Source organism: Cupressus sempervirens, chromosome 6 (genome assembly GCF_028749045.1).
Source record: "Cupressus sempervirens isolate cs-2001-9-10 chromosome 6, ASM2874904v1, whole genome shotgun sequence".
NCBI lineage: Eukaryota > Viridiplantae > Streptophyta > Pinopsida > Cupressales > Cupressaceae > Cupressus > Cupressus sempervirens.
The window spans coordinates 474252273-474268357 of record NC_143123.1 but is presented as its reverse complement, the minus strand read 5'-3'; positions in this window follow the sequence as shown (position 1 = coordinate 474268357).

The window sequence follows — 16085 nt, the reverse complement described above, 5'->3', positions numbered from 1 at the left end:
GAGGAAAATTCAAAGAGGATTGAAGAATAATTTTCTAGAAGGGAATAAAATGAAACGATGGGTAGATTTGTTGAATCCTACCTAATCCAACCTAAGCCTAAAATGGATGAAGGAGGATGAACAACAAAAGATATTAATTTTCTATTTATAGAGATGGCTGGTCAAAAGAAAGGTTTTTCATGTGTGAGAACCTAAGGAAGAAAAGGAGTCTAGGGTATTTCTTTATTCAATGACCTAAGTGAAGAGTCAGCATTGGCATGTTAGGAAATAAGGCTTAAGGGTATGTATGTTTAAAGGGTGAACAAGCTATCAGAGCTGAAGTGTGTGAAAGCCAAGCAGAAAGGAGGATTGAAACATAGATATGTAATCTATAAATGTGTTGTAAGTTGTTATCAGATCAAGCCTTAATGTTACTTTCTAATAATTGTATTAGTCTAGGGTAAATCCTTTGGATTGAGGTTGACCTAACAATCATTTGTAAATCTTTTAACTGGGTGACATTCCAAGTGAATGATCTAAAGTCCTCTAACAAGGCTCACTCCTAAAATGGTGATTGAAATCCTTTAACCAGGTTAGATTTAATAGTGTGCATTGTAACCTTTAACAGGGTTGGCCTTTCATAGGACATCACTTTAGAAGACTGAGAATGAGTAGCATGTTACTGGTGGTTTTTCCCAAATTGGGTTTCCACATTAAATCATTTTTTCAAATGTGTTATTGAATCTGTTATGTTTCATGCTTACATTTTTACAAAGTTGATTTGACAATAGCCTACAAGTTTAAGTGATTGTATGATCTAATGGATGCATGCATGATGAAAATGTTTTATGGATATGGGTTCACTAAGTTGTGAAAAGTTTTATTTTTACATTTGGACCTTGGATAAATAATTCACCCTCTCTCTCAATTATTCTAAACAATTCTAACAAAATAGAATTCATCTGATTATTCATAGAATCATACATGATTCTCTTTCAACTCTTAATGCAGAACTACTCTATGCATGGACCATAAAACATGACAAGAAAATAGGGTAAATGGAATTATAGACCAATTCACCAATTTTGTGACCTTTGTATTATCAAAATAGATTACATTTATAGTTTTTTTTCCTTTCTCATTTCAGCATAGCAATAGTCAGAAAATGAGAATACATTCTGGCATTATCCAAGGATATGGACACATGACATCTTTTCCATTTAAGATTGAGTCTATGATATTCATAAAACATAACATGACTTTTTAGCTTCATGCAATCCTGAAAATCATGTAGAAATAAGTATTCTCTTCATATTCCACTATTTTGTGCCAAGTCCATACAATTCATAGTCTAATGATTACTACATTTTTGAATTGCCATCATTGATCTCAAATCAATAGTCTAGATTAAATCTTGATAAACCTTCTAATGTGATTGACTTTAATATTTTTCACTAGGTCATAGCTTAACATGTCTTTATTCCATTAATGACAACAACTTAGTGAAAACCACTCATTAACCATTATCGTGACCTCACAACACTAAACTTAACTATTTTTCTCGACCTGCAACCATTTGATGACTGATTTTTGTGGCTTTTCATCTTTTAACCATGATCAACTTAACTTGCATAAGACTGTGTGATCAAGAATTTTTTCTCTATCATTGCGTTAACTAGAGGTTACCTTTTAATCTCTACAACCATGTGATTCTATTATTTTTTCCCTATCATGACCTTAACTTGATCGTGATGATGCAATGATCATTGATTTCAAAGATATTATGGCAATAATTCTTCTGGTGATCTTACCTTCAGTTGGTTCCCATGGACAAATGTCAACTCATCGCTATGTCACCATGATTAATCCTTGTGTAACTTTGGAAATTGACATAGCAACGAGTGTAGACCTTTTAAGATCTGATGATCATGGAAAATGTCTTATTTCCAAAGTTATTTGACTATTCAACTTGATGACATGGATGTTCATATGTGTTTTGGACTTCTAATTCAATTTTTAACTTAGTTCTCACCACCTTTGACTGTATTCTTTGCCATTTCTACCTTGAATTCAATTGATATTATTTTTGGCTAGTTCTCATGATCTACATATCATCTTTAACCTTGATCCTCATATTCTTTGCTAAAATTTGTTCGAAATATGTCTACAATATTCTTCTTGGATGCATCCTCTCTTCACTACGAACACTTGATCAAAGAATTAAGGTTTCAAAACAATTTTCTTCTCATCTGGGAAACACATAACAAACCCACCAAAACCTAATCACCTAGCCATTGAACTAGTGCATTGTTCATATGATTTCCTACATTAGGTCAACTCAAAGGAATAATAAGAAGAAAGGCTATACTATGGGTAATCTAAACTTAGACTCAAGACAATGACACTTGACTCAAAACCTTAAAAAAAATATGAATTGAAACTTGGGTAACAAATGGCTATGTCTGGGGATTTAAGCATGATAATGCTTGAAAGATCCCTAGTAATCCTTCGTTCCACACAAATAGTGATAGCTTGGAAACAAAAGGACAAACTAAACTAGGAAAACAACAAGAAACTAACTAGGGAAGCAAGAAACTAAGCCAAAGAAAACTGCATGAAAGGAAAACCTACCTATCCAACTACTATGCAGGGGATACCTACTGTTAATTTTGTATTTGATACAACTTCAAATCCTTTCCATTATAAGAATAGGGTAGGGTTTCTCTAGAGGGATATGCCAATTTGAAAGAGTTATTTTGGTTTTCCTATATGACCTGAAATAGTCCTTTCCACAAAGATTGAAACATTGAGTGCATACCTCTTGGTTCATGTCTCTTACCCCATAGAAACACCAAATCAGCTTTCATGAATTTTCTAGGCCTTTCTCTTCTATCAAACAACTTCTTTACTCTTTCTTAGTGTTTAGTAATTTTATCAACCATCTCTTCCCTTTCTTTTTATAGTTTGGTAAGATATAGGATTCTCTCGTCTGATCCATCTTTGAAAACATCTTCAATCACAGTCTTTGACTTACATGTAACAATATCTAAAGCTAATGACAAATTAGCTTCCACTCTATAGAATAACTCAAAAGGTGAGATACCAATAGCTCTTTTATGTGTGGTCCTATCAGCTCATAAAGCAACATGAATCTTCTTATGAAAACTTTTTTGATTATCAGAGACCAACTTCTTCAAAATATTAATTAGATTTTTATTACTAGATTTAGCCTACCCATTTCCTTGAGGGAAATAATCAAAGGAATGCCCAACTTGAATACCATTATTATAGAAAAATTCAATAATCTCTGAAGAGGAAAAATAAGATGCATTATGCGTGTAAGATTTGGAGCTTTATCAGGCTCTACCAAAATAGGTGGAAACAATGAAATGATTTATGTTATTTGAGGCAAAACTTCAAAGAGAAGAACTATGATTCAAAAAGAACTAGAACAATTTTAAGGAGAAACAATTTAGAATTTTTGTGCCCTCAATTCTGAGTAATAAAAAAAATTATTTGAAGACTTGTATGCAACAACAAAATATTGAACAACAACCTTACATGATGGTGTATAATGGTTGAGGATAAAATGGTGATCAAGTTAATAGTAGTGTCCCTCATCCTCGACAAACACATTTAGCATCGATAATATAAAGGAAAGGTTAAAACAAGGCCTTCATTAAAAGTTTGATACAATTTGATCAAGCAGTGGATTCATAGTGAAGAAGAATTCACTAATAATATTCTTAAAATAATTCTATTATGAAAAGTACAATTATCACATAATAATAGTGAAAATAAACAAAACATGGAGAAGGGAAACAATTAAACTAAAGTAAATATCATGGATCATTGATGCATATATTAGAAGGCATCAAAATATATTAGAAGATGTCAAGAGTAACATATGATTGAGGACATATGTTGGTTGTATATATTGACCAAACTCCATGAATTGAGCAGTAACATTTAGGTCATCAGTCATCAAGCACGTCAACCATAATATAGTTCTTAAAAAAAGAAAAAGCATATGAAGGTTATTGACCAACATGAGACACACAATAATCAAAGCCAAAAAAAACACAATATGTCATCTTTAATTTATTTTATGAGCTCAATATTGCGGGAGGTCTTTCATGTTGAAGAAAAAATCATAAACGAACAATTTGGACACTCATTGAAGGTTTGAATAGAGTCATCATAGTATCATATTAGTTTGAATAGATTCATGATAAAGTTTGAGCAGCTTGGATAACATATCACAAGTCATGAATATGTTTGAAGATTTGAACAAGGGCACGATAAGAATACTAGACACAATTATATTAGAGACATTCAAAGTTCACATATAATTTCATGAAGGCTTGATAAAGAATTTTTAAAAACAAGAGTTGATGAGAGGTGAGTAGTAGTTGCATTAACATATAATACATAGGGATAATCACATGGGTATAAGTTATATCTATCTTTAGTAAATATTCATTAAAGATAGGGATTAATGATAAGGACATAATGATTAATTAATGTGATTGATTTCTATTTTGTAATGTTTACATAAATAAATAAATAAATAAATAAATAAATAAATAAATAAATAAATAAATAAATAAATATATATATATATATATATATATATATATATATATATATAGAAAATTAGAAATGTTATCATATGTTCTATATATCAAAGAGTTATACAATTGAAACATGTTAGAGGGTAATAATATTACTATGAGAAAATCACAGAAAGATTAATATCTCATATGTATGTGTGTGTGTGTGTGTGTGTGTGTGTGTGTGTGTGTGTGTGTGTGTGTGTGTGTATGTATATATGTATATGTATATGTATATATGTATATGTATATGTATATATGTATATGTATATGTATATATGTACACACACACACACACACACACACACACACAAAATTAGAGCATTATAAATTTTCAAATTTTCATTTTATAAATATAAAATCTTTTTCTCATGATTATAGATTATTGAATATTTAAAATTGAGGATTATAATGTGAATTATGATACTAATGAGAAATATATTTTTGTTGTTAGTAATAGACATAAGTTAAACTACTAACATTATTATTTGTATTATAAGTACTATTTACCTTGATCTTTTTTACTAAAAATATTCTTGTAGGAAAAAGAGGGGGATTGAGATTTAGAGGGAGACTAGCATTTTAGGCAACCTTGAAAGAGAGGGAGAATATAGAGGATATGTTTCAGTCAACCTTCAGTGATCTCGATCATATTGATTTAGAGGGAGTAAAACATGTTGAGATGGAGTCTTTAATGATCAATAAATTATAGTAGCCAAGATGATTTTGATTCATGAATATACCTCATGACGATGTAATTTAATGGGCTTGCCCCTTGATATATGATGCTGATCTTATGTGATGCATAATATTGGCTTAATCAAAAGATGTGAGAAATACCTATGCATGAAAAAAGGAATTTTGAGATGTTGTGAAACATTAATGTAGTTTTTAAGAATTCATTTGAACCATCTATGAGTCTCTCTTTGATAAATTAAACTTAATGTATGATTTGTAGAGTCATTCATGTGGCATAATCATACTCAATACAGACATTGGCATATTGTGGATGAGTTGAGAAAATGGAAGGACATGTTTGCTTCTACTGTTAATCTAAGTGAATATTTGGACCTTCAATGGATAAAAAGAGCAAGTTGGAACTTAGAAAGGAGTTGTCATATTTGATACAAAATTGTTCAACAATATAAGAATGAGTAGAAATTTTACATTGTGGGGAAATAATAGTCAATGTTCCATTCCCACTTAATTAGGGGGGAGATATTTCATTCTCAAATAATCTAAAAAGATAATTTATGAAACTTCATGTGTAGATAAGTATTCTTATATTTTACATTTATTTGTAACTCTATACATATTATAAGGGTTATTTTCCTTAGAAGGTTAGAAAGTTGGTACTTTACATGTGCTACCTAATATTGTGTAGACTCAATCTAATGATAGTAGCTCCAAAGACTCTGATGATCAAGATGGATAAAAGGAGGTTCTTGAAGAAAAGATCTTTGATGATTGATATTATGATATTATTATACATTAAGAGGGAGTATGAAACTTCTTCTAAAGCAATGAAAGAGCTTAGAAGACTAATACTCAGAGGGAGTCTAGAAATACATGTGTGTGGCTGCATGATTTTGATGGGCCTAATCCTATGCATATTATGATGAAGTATTGAATTATCAATAGAAAACCAAAATATTGATATTAGATTTAGAGTGAGTTTGACATGCATCCTTGAGTGAAGAGAGCTTCTGAGGAAGTAACTAGAGGACCTAAATTTCCATGATCGATGTTTAGAGGGAGAATTTTGAGGTGCAAATCCTTTGTAAATAATATATTCTTTATGAAGATAAGCTCTAAGTGAAACTCATTTTAATGCATTCTTCTCTATGAGAGAAAATTAAGGTGAAAACCTTTGTACTACCCTCTAACTTGGTTCATGGTGGTTACTATTTTGCATATGATATGTAATGAAGGTGACAATATTTTATTGTCATATATTAATAGAAGGTAATCATTATAATATGACAATATTATAATGGTAGAACTTTTATCATGATAGTGAATGTATCATAACAAACTTCTTTAACTTGTTGTCACAAGAATGATTAAATATTTGCAATTGTATGTTATGAAAGGTGACAATCTTTCATATGTGTGACCTCACTATTGTAAGGTGATGACCTTATCAATAGTTGATCTATCTCCTAACACCAAAATATGTTGGAGCAAGTGTTATCATGGTTCTTTAGGCCAAATTTTTCTAGACACCTTGATAACCAACTTATCATGGTTCTTCGAGTTGGATTTTGTCGGACACCTTTGTAATCGACTCATTATGGTTCTTCGGGTTGTTATTGCCAAACACCATGAAAATAATTTTGTTATGGTACTTTAGGTTGGATCTTGATGGACACCATAACTTAAATGTATCATAGACCACACTTAAGGTTGTGTTCAAATCTTGTATTATAATATCTTTAATTCTCTCTTTACTAAAGAGGGAGTCTTGAGAAATTTAGTCTCGTAGTGAATTGAAGAAAATTCAATATGTAATATATGTTAATATATATATGTATGCTGATGGATTTATGTTGATATCATTAAATATGTCATTCTAGGAATATCATATTGAGATGATATCTCTTCATATACTTAAGAGCATACCGTGTTCTATATCAATCCTCCCTAATTAAGAGGGAGTGTTAAGATTATAGGTATAGTCAGATTGATTTAATATTAACATATAATGTTGATATAATATATTATAAAATTATATTATATGTATAATATTATAAATATATTATATTATATATATATTATATTATACATATATACTATATATAATACATATGTTATATTGTGATTTATATTGTTAACTAATAATGATTAATCATAGAGACATGTCTCCTACTCTTATATTTATAAGAGATAGGGATATGCATTTGGAACAAACCTACAATAATGGCAGTGTAATTATATTTTTAGAAATTGATCTGTGTTACTTAACAACAAGGCACTTTAGAATAGTCCCCAGGATTATTTAAATTCTCTTCTGTCTTCTTCCTTCTTTAGTTTTCATGTTTATAGTTGGAGAGAATGAATTGTATGAAAATATGTAATTACATGTAATTCAATTTGCATGTCCTTATGACATATAATCCAATAATTTCTCTCCTTATTTTGATCAGGTCAAAGTTGGTTGAGTTTCTCCCAACTTTTTCTCCTTTTTATCAACTCCTTTTCTTAGATAAAGGAGTGCCCCTTCATTGTTAAAATCATCTTTTGTTGTATGTGAGAAAACTTTTCCAAACTTGTGCAAGCATAACTTTGATTGTGTAGCACCAAATTTGGGAGAAAAGTGAATAAAATAAGCATTTGGATTCAAATATCTAACTAGAAGTAATTCTAATAGAGAAAAGAAGAATCTTTGACTATAATTTGTGCCTATTTTCTTTAATTAATGTAATTATTGAATGTTTAATAAGAGAGGATAGTGATTTAAGAAGCAATCAAAGATAAACCTTTGATTGAGAGCAATTGTGGTGATACATTAACTAGGAGCTTTGACTATAGCTCTTATTACCATCTCAAATTCATGAAAAATAGTCAGAATTTATCTACTTCTGGAAGTCTTTGCACCACAATGGTAGAGTTTTTTTTCTAATAGAATAGAATAAAAAGAAAAATAAGTTATAGAATAGAGATCATCTACTTTTGGAAGTCTTTGTGCCCCAATTCTAGTGATTTTTCTTATAAATTAGATAAACAAGACTTAGAGCATCACTGTTCCTAGCTATTAGATAGAAGTGTAGTTAGAGATTTCATCTTTCCCACTACTCACCTTGTAGGTGAGTGGATTTTTTCTTGAAATATAAGAGGAAAGAATATTTGTAACACCCTTCATAAATCTTTGAATATCTTTCTTACCTTGAATTGATCCAAAGAGCAGTGAGAAGGGGGAGCCTTCCCTTTAAGGTGGGAGAGAATTTATCTCATATGATGTGGCGGGTCATCCTATTTTGCAACTTTATTTTAACAAAACTTTTCAGTTGAAAAACACCCACCCAACAATTTTTTGGCAACTCTACTGTGGACACAATGCACATTTGAGAGCCTCATTCTTTCATTTGAAGCATACCCATATCCCTTTTCATTGTACATATTCATTATAATCATATTACTTGAAATCATTTCAAGCATTTACCAAGGACATGTAAATGGCCCAAGCTCCTTGGGGAAATGATTTTGGACTGTTGAATCTAGTTGTACCATCTTAAAATTGACACACTTTCCTTTTAAGACATTTTAGCTCCCTCCTCTTCATGATTCCCTCTTTGAACCATGGATATGCTCATGCACTCTCTTCTTCTCCTCTTTTTTCCTCTTATCTCTTCCATCTTTGCACCTTATCTCTTCGATATCTGTCTTGGCTCTCTATAAACCTAGGACCTGTCCTCCTAGACTAGGATGACCTAGGTAAACCTAGTCTTTGGTAGTTATGGATCTTGGGGCCCAAAAGTCCTTTAGGGTTTAATTAGTTTGTGACCATTATCAATTGGCCTATACTATTTTCCTACACAAAAAATCATAGATAAGGAGACTTGGAGGCTTCATTTAGGAATAAAGTGATATCAAGACATCTTAAGCATCTCATTCCTTCATATACACAATCTCTTTCTCTCTAGTGAATATTTTAGTCTTTAACATTTAAGGAGTTTAAGCATTCAATATTTTTTCAAGCATTCAAGCAAGGATATTTCTATCTAGCATTATAGAATCCTTTGTGAGCATTTCCTCTTCAAGATCTAGCATATTGTTGGACATCAAGGGAGAAGATCCAAATTGGAGCATTCATCCTCTTCATTTATGCATATCCATATCCATGACACCATGATGGAGTTATGATAGATCCATTGCAAAGTGTGGAGATATCCTACATCCCTAATTCAAGATCTACTTTACATATATATTATATACACATGGACAAGGTAAATCCCAATATTTATCTTGTTCTTTATAGTCCTTTACATTTACATTTCTAATTTATGATTAATTTCTTAATCCAGGGCTTGACCAAGATAAGCTTCCATCAAATCTCGATCCCTAAACCTTTCTTTTATGTGTTGATATGTACATTGGGAGTAAAAATGATTATAGATCTAGAACCTATAGTTTACAAGCTTTTTGGAGTTGTCAATTTTGGAGCTGCAAACTACATCAACCTGGTTGTAAGATTTCCTTCTAAGTCAACCTAGTCCTTGAGTCTCAAATTTTAGGGAGATTCATAGATTTTTTTTCCTTCCATCATTTCATTCCAAGATCCATGGACAAAAGTTAATAAAATATTCATATCCAAAAGTTATTGGGAATAAAAAACATCTTCAAAGATTACTTTAGTGGTGAATCTTCACCATTTGGAAATCCCATCTCATGGGTCTATTGTCGTTTGATGAATCACACATGTAACATAGGTCAACTACATCACTAGATATTTATATGGTTTGCGTCCAATGCCTATAGTAGTCACCCATTAGTTATCACATGATTGGTTAAAAATCTCAGTCCAATCGCCTATGTAATATATGTTTTGGATATATTTATTTAAATTTTTTTGCCATTCTTTGCATGTTGTTTCTTATTGGACAACGTTCTTTCACCATTACTAAAATCAATTAATTTTCCCTTCAGTTGGTTGTCCCCTACCATTTTTCTGACATGTTTTGACCACCAACCCCTTTTAGCCAACTATTTCCTATTGTGGGCTTGCATAGGAGTTTCACCTACATTTGACATTCTCGCTTATTAATCCTGCATAATTTTCCAACTTAGATTAGACTATAAGATATTATTATTCGACACTATTCAATATTTTCTAGTCTGGAGACTAGTATTTTTTATTGCTATTGAAGTTTCAAAGTGCTAAGTGCATTTCCCATTGACTCATGAACCATGGTTTTCATAAAAGGTAAGTGATTTTTAATATATTTTTTATGTGGTACTGGTATTGGTAATTATTGTCCATTTTCCACTAGTGACTGAACATCTCATATGCTAAGATAGGTTTGCAAATTTTATTGGGTAGTACCATATACTATAGTACCATTGTGGTAGTACCCTTTTTATGAGAATAAATTATATTATTGTTATTATATGTAGTCTAAGTAGTCTACTATCATAGTCTTTGACTCGTCACTCTGTGAGTCTTTTATTCAACAACTAAGTTGATTTATTTTTTGTAGCCTTTATCAATTTGCAATCTCAAACAAGAGGGGTAGTAGTGGTTTTGGTAGGATCCCTGAAAGCCAAGAGAGCCCACCCCTACCAAAATGAGGAACCATATCCACATATTTTGGTGGTGAAAATGTTGGCAACCTACAAGATTCAAAAATTAGATCTTCACTGCTTATTGAAAAAGGAGATTCATCACAACTTGGAGACCATATTGAAGAAATTCAAGTTGGTGAGCTTGATATCTTAGTTGAGGATGGACTTGAACATGATTTGGAGGAACTTCCCATGATTAGGGAGTCATAAACTAATATTATAGTCTTGGAGTCAATTTTGGACTAGTTAGGTGAGAAAACCAAAAGTGATTCCATAGATCATATTCATGCACAGAAGGGAAAAATAAAATTTGAATAAAAAAAAGATCGATCTCCCTATGATCTATTTAAAAGGAATTTTCAATTAGAATGGGTGGAAAATTACTGGTTCATTGAACCAATGGCCAATCCAATTGATGGTGAGCCTCTTGTAGAATGTAGATGTAAGATCTGCACATAGATAACAAAGAAGGAGAAAAGGTTGCAACTTAAACTTGATACCATAGAAAAACATGTTGATAAAGTTTAAAAAAAGGAAACTATAGATGGAATTGAAAAATTTGTGCTAACTTGGAAAAAAAAGGATAATTGTCTACATATTAGGAATGCTGAAATATATGAGTTACACAAGAAATTATGAGGGAAGAGTTCTGTAGTAAAAGGTTCCATTGAAGATTTCATTGGGAAAGCAATGGAAGTGAAAAATATGAGAAAGTTATTCAATTAAGTGTGGTCTTTTATATTTTGAGTAGAGGGCATCCTATGATGGACTACCCTTCACTTATTGGTTTATTGCACTTTTTAAAGTTTGAAACTATCCAAACAATCACTAGTCAACAAACAACAGGTGAGAATGGGCTAGTTGTCTTGCATAGGTTGGAAAAGAAGATACGAAGGAAAAAATAAAACACTCAAATTTCATTGCATTGTCTCTAGATGAAGTTACAACAATTGATAATACTTCCTAGGTGTTCTTGCATGTTTATACTATAAAAAATCTTTGTTGTAAACCCCTTCTACTATCTGTTGCTAAATTGGATTGTAGTGGGATAGCCAAAAAATTATATGATTTATTAAAGAGTACTCTAATTTATTGTGGAGGTATGGATAACATGGAGATTGCCAAAAATTTGGTGGTGTTGGAGTAGATGAAGCTTTGGTTATGTGAGGTCGTAAAGGCAGTCTTTACAAATAGATCAAGAATTATTTGATACCCTACGCTATTCCCATTCAGTGCATGGCCCATCGAATGAATCTAACTTTTGGAATTGTAAGTGATTTTGGTTGTGTAAGTAAAGTGGAATCTTTAATCAAAGAGATTTACCAATACTTTTTCAAAGTCCAAAATGAGTCCAACAATTTCAACACTTTGCTCAAGGACTTACTGATGGGAGAAAAATTCTTAAAGGCAATGGTACTAGATGGATCTTTTTGGATGGTCCAGCACATCGAGTATTCTCTAAATATCTGTCATTGCTTGGACTAATCTACTTTGTATGAGATAGATTGCCTCAGCTATATTCAAGTCTAACTAATGTTAAGATACTCTTAACTTTAGCAACTATTCTCCCCATGCTACAGGACATGAGAAATATTATGAAAATGGTTCAACAAAAAGCTATGTATATTGCAAAATATAATAAGCTATGTAAGATGACATGTAATGGCCTGGATATTTTGTATCGATTACAACCATTAGATCAATCAAAGTTTGTAAAGTGGATAGAAATCATAGATTTGAACAATCCTAAGAAATTTTTACATATTGGTGCAAATGATGAGATATGTGCCAAGGTATGTGGAGTTGACATACCAATGCAATACTATGCCAACGTCGACTCTGAATCGAACCCCAACGAAGTAGGAAGCAAATTAGAATCAAGAATAGAGAAGGTACTTTCATGTGTTACAAGTAAAGACTTGAAGAAGATCAAAGACTCTGTGCCTAAATCTATTAAGCAAGTTTTCTACAATATTTTGTCACAAGTTAGATTCAGATTCCCTCCAAAGGAACTACACAAAGCAATGTCTATTGTTTTTCCTCAATATTGGTCTCTAAACTATTCGAGTGATTTTTGAAGTAGGATGATGACTTTGATTAAACATTTTTGCAATCCTAAAGTAATCAATGAAGTAACTATAAATAGAATTGTAGATGTATCTCGACTAATATATCAATCATATTCTTTTGTAAACATAATGAGGGAACAATATGATCTTATGGAGAATCCAAATGAAGAGGGAGTGGTACCAAAGCTTTGAAATTTTTTTGGTTAGAGAAATCAGTTGAGAGAGTCAATACAAGAATATTTCAAGCTTACTGATTTGTGTTTGACAATGATATTGGGTTTAGTGGAGGATGAGAGAGTTTTTAGTACTTTGGGCTTCTTGAAGTCAAAGGTTAGAAAAAAATTAGACAAAAAATTGGATAATTGTTTGAGGCTCTATAATTCTAGGTATAAGATAGATAGTTTCCCTTATGAAAGGGCTCTCAAAATTTGGAGAAAAAAATGTCAAAGAAGAGAGATGTCCAACATTTCAAACCCAAGTGGCAATAAAAGTGGTGGTGACAGTGGCAGTGGTTCATTTTCTGATATTGGAAGAAATGAAGATCAAATTGACTTTGGCATGCATACTAATAGTGAATTTGAAGAAAACACAAAAAATAATGAAATGTCATATGCAAAAAAATGAGGAGGATTCTGATGATAGTGATGTTGAGCTAGTCAAGGTGGAATCACAACTATAGAAACTTCTCGAATTCAAGTTCTAACTTTTGTGTGAGTCAAGTAGTAGGCCAGTAGCTTCAGTCTTACCAATTTCAATTCAAATTAATTTATGTGCTCTGGTCTTACCAATGTCTAAGACTCTATATACTAATTAATTATGCTTGTAGAAGTTAATTTATAACTTTCATTTACTATCCTTTTATAGATGCATACCATTTTTTAAAACATGTTGATGTTACAAAATTACATGTTGAGATTTTCATTGATTCTAGTTTTTATATATGTTATGATTTTCATTGATTGTATTTTTTAAACATGTTGAGATTTTTATTTATTCTAGTTTTAATACAATAATGCATGTTGAACTTGAGATTTTTATTTATTCTAGTTTTTAGATATTTTTAGATTTTTATTGATTCTAGTTTCTTTAAGAAATTGTAACATAATGCATTTAACATAATAAGATTTCTTTTAAAAAATTGTATTATCATTTATAATTATAAATTAGCCTATAACATAATACATTTAACAATTACAAACAATTACAACTCTTTGAAAATGACTCAATGTAAAATGATCCTGAATTTTCATTGCAAATGACTCAATGAAAAATGACCTTGAATTCCCTTGTACAGATACAAGGGAGAAAAAATAGTTGTAGGTCAATTTGTAATTGTATATATAATTAGATTATTACTACATTATGTGTGTACAATCACATTGCCACATTGACAATTACAATTTTTAAAAGTAGGAGTAGGGAAATTTTTTCCATCTACTCTGTGTAGTAATAGTATGCTGGTGCTTGGCTATCTAGATATCCTAATATGCTAGCTCTTGATTCCCATAACAATTAACATTAAACAAAGTTGAAATTAAATCCAAAATTTAAAATTAAAGAGCAACAAGTAACAAAATTATTATAGTACTATCACTTACTAAGTTATTACTTAGTGCTATTAGCTACGACTGTCACTGATACTAATAGTAACAATTTGAGAAGATGACACAACTCCAATGATGTTCTTTAGGGCACTCCATTCTGCATCATTTGGAAGCTCTATTTTTTGAGGTTGTAACTAAATAGTTGTAACCTCATGAAAAATGAATACTTCAAAGAGGTATATTTATATGAATTAAGGAATTTATCTATAACTGCATTCAATGTTGACAATGGTTTCATGCAACTTCCAATTCTTTTTGGAGTGGTTTCCCCAAGAAAGTTACCTAAATCATAATTCTTGGTGTTGTGCAACTTTTTCATATAATCTTCTTTTCGAATAAATTTTTCATCCAAGTAAGCTAGATTTGGTAATACAACATTTAGCAAGTTCAATATGCTGCGATTCATCTTCATCAAGTCTCTAGAAGAAGATTTTAGAGCTTAATCTATTTCCATTAACTATTCACAATTGTGAGAGATATCAAATTTCCACAATCCAATAAAATTATTAGTATGATTTTTGGATTAGATTGTGTTCAATTTTTTACCATCAACGTTTCAAATCATACTACATGATACATCATCACTTGGTTTTGCATCTCCTGCTTTCTCATCCTGATGATGAATCATGTAGTATGATTTGAAATGTTGATGGTAAAAAATTGAACACAATCTAATCCAAAAATTAGACTAATAATGTTCATAATTGTGACAAACAACAAATGTCATTATAGAGGCATCCAAGCAGTTATTTATTCCTTGGTATGCCAAATCCTTGCATGATGGTCTTTAGAAGATGTTATATTTTGTGCAATTATATTCTCCATATTTTTCTTCATTTTAAAAATATCTATTTAACTCTTTTACTATATTTCCTCTAGTTTCCCTTGCCAATTAGTTGCTCTCTTCCTTTCATCATCCAATTTCTTCTTCAAATCTTGGATTGTCTTTGTAGTATTTACCTCTTTTTTCTTCTCATCCTCAAGTTCCCTTTTCAAATAATGCATTGTCTTCATAGTGGACTCCTCCTTTTTCTTTGCATTTCCCAATTCCTTCTTCAAATCATGGAGTGTTTGAATAGACTGCTCTATCTTCATGCTCTCCAATTCCTTCTTTAAGTCAAGTATTTTATTTGTAGTTGAGTCTTTTTTCTTCACATTCTCCAATTCTTTCTTCATATGGTGGATTGTTTACATTTTATAGTTGCATTAAACTCCTTTTTCTTTGCATTCTCCAATTCCTTAATCAAATCAAGGATTGCCTTAGTAGTTGACTCCTCTTTTTTCTTCATATTCTCCAATTGCTTCTTCAAATTGTGGATTGTGTTTGCACTAGAATCCTCTTTTTTTCTTCTCATTACCTAATTCCTTCTACAAGCTATTAATTATCCTTGCCTTAGACTCCTCTTTTTTCTTTTCATTCTCCAATGCCATCTTCAAATTATGGATTATATTTTCAGTATAGGAGCGATTTTTCCTTTCATTCTCCAATTCAATCTTCAAATTATTATTTCCCTTGACAATATAGTCCAAGTCAATTT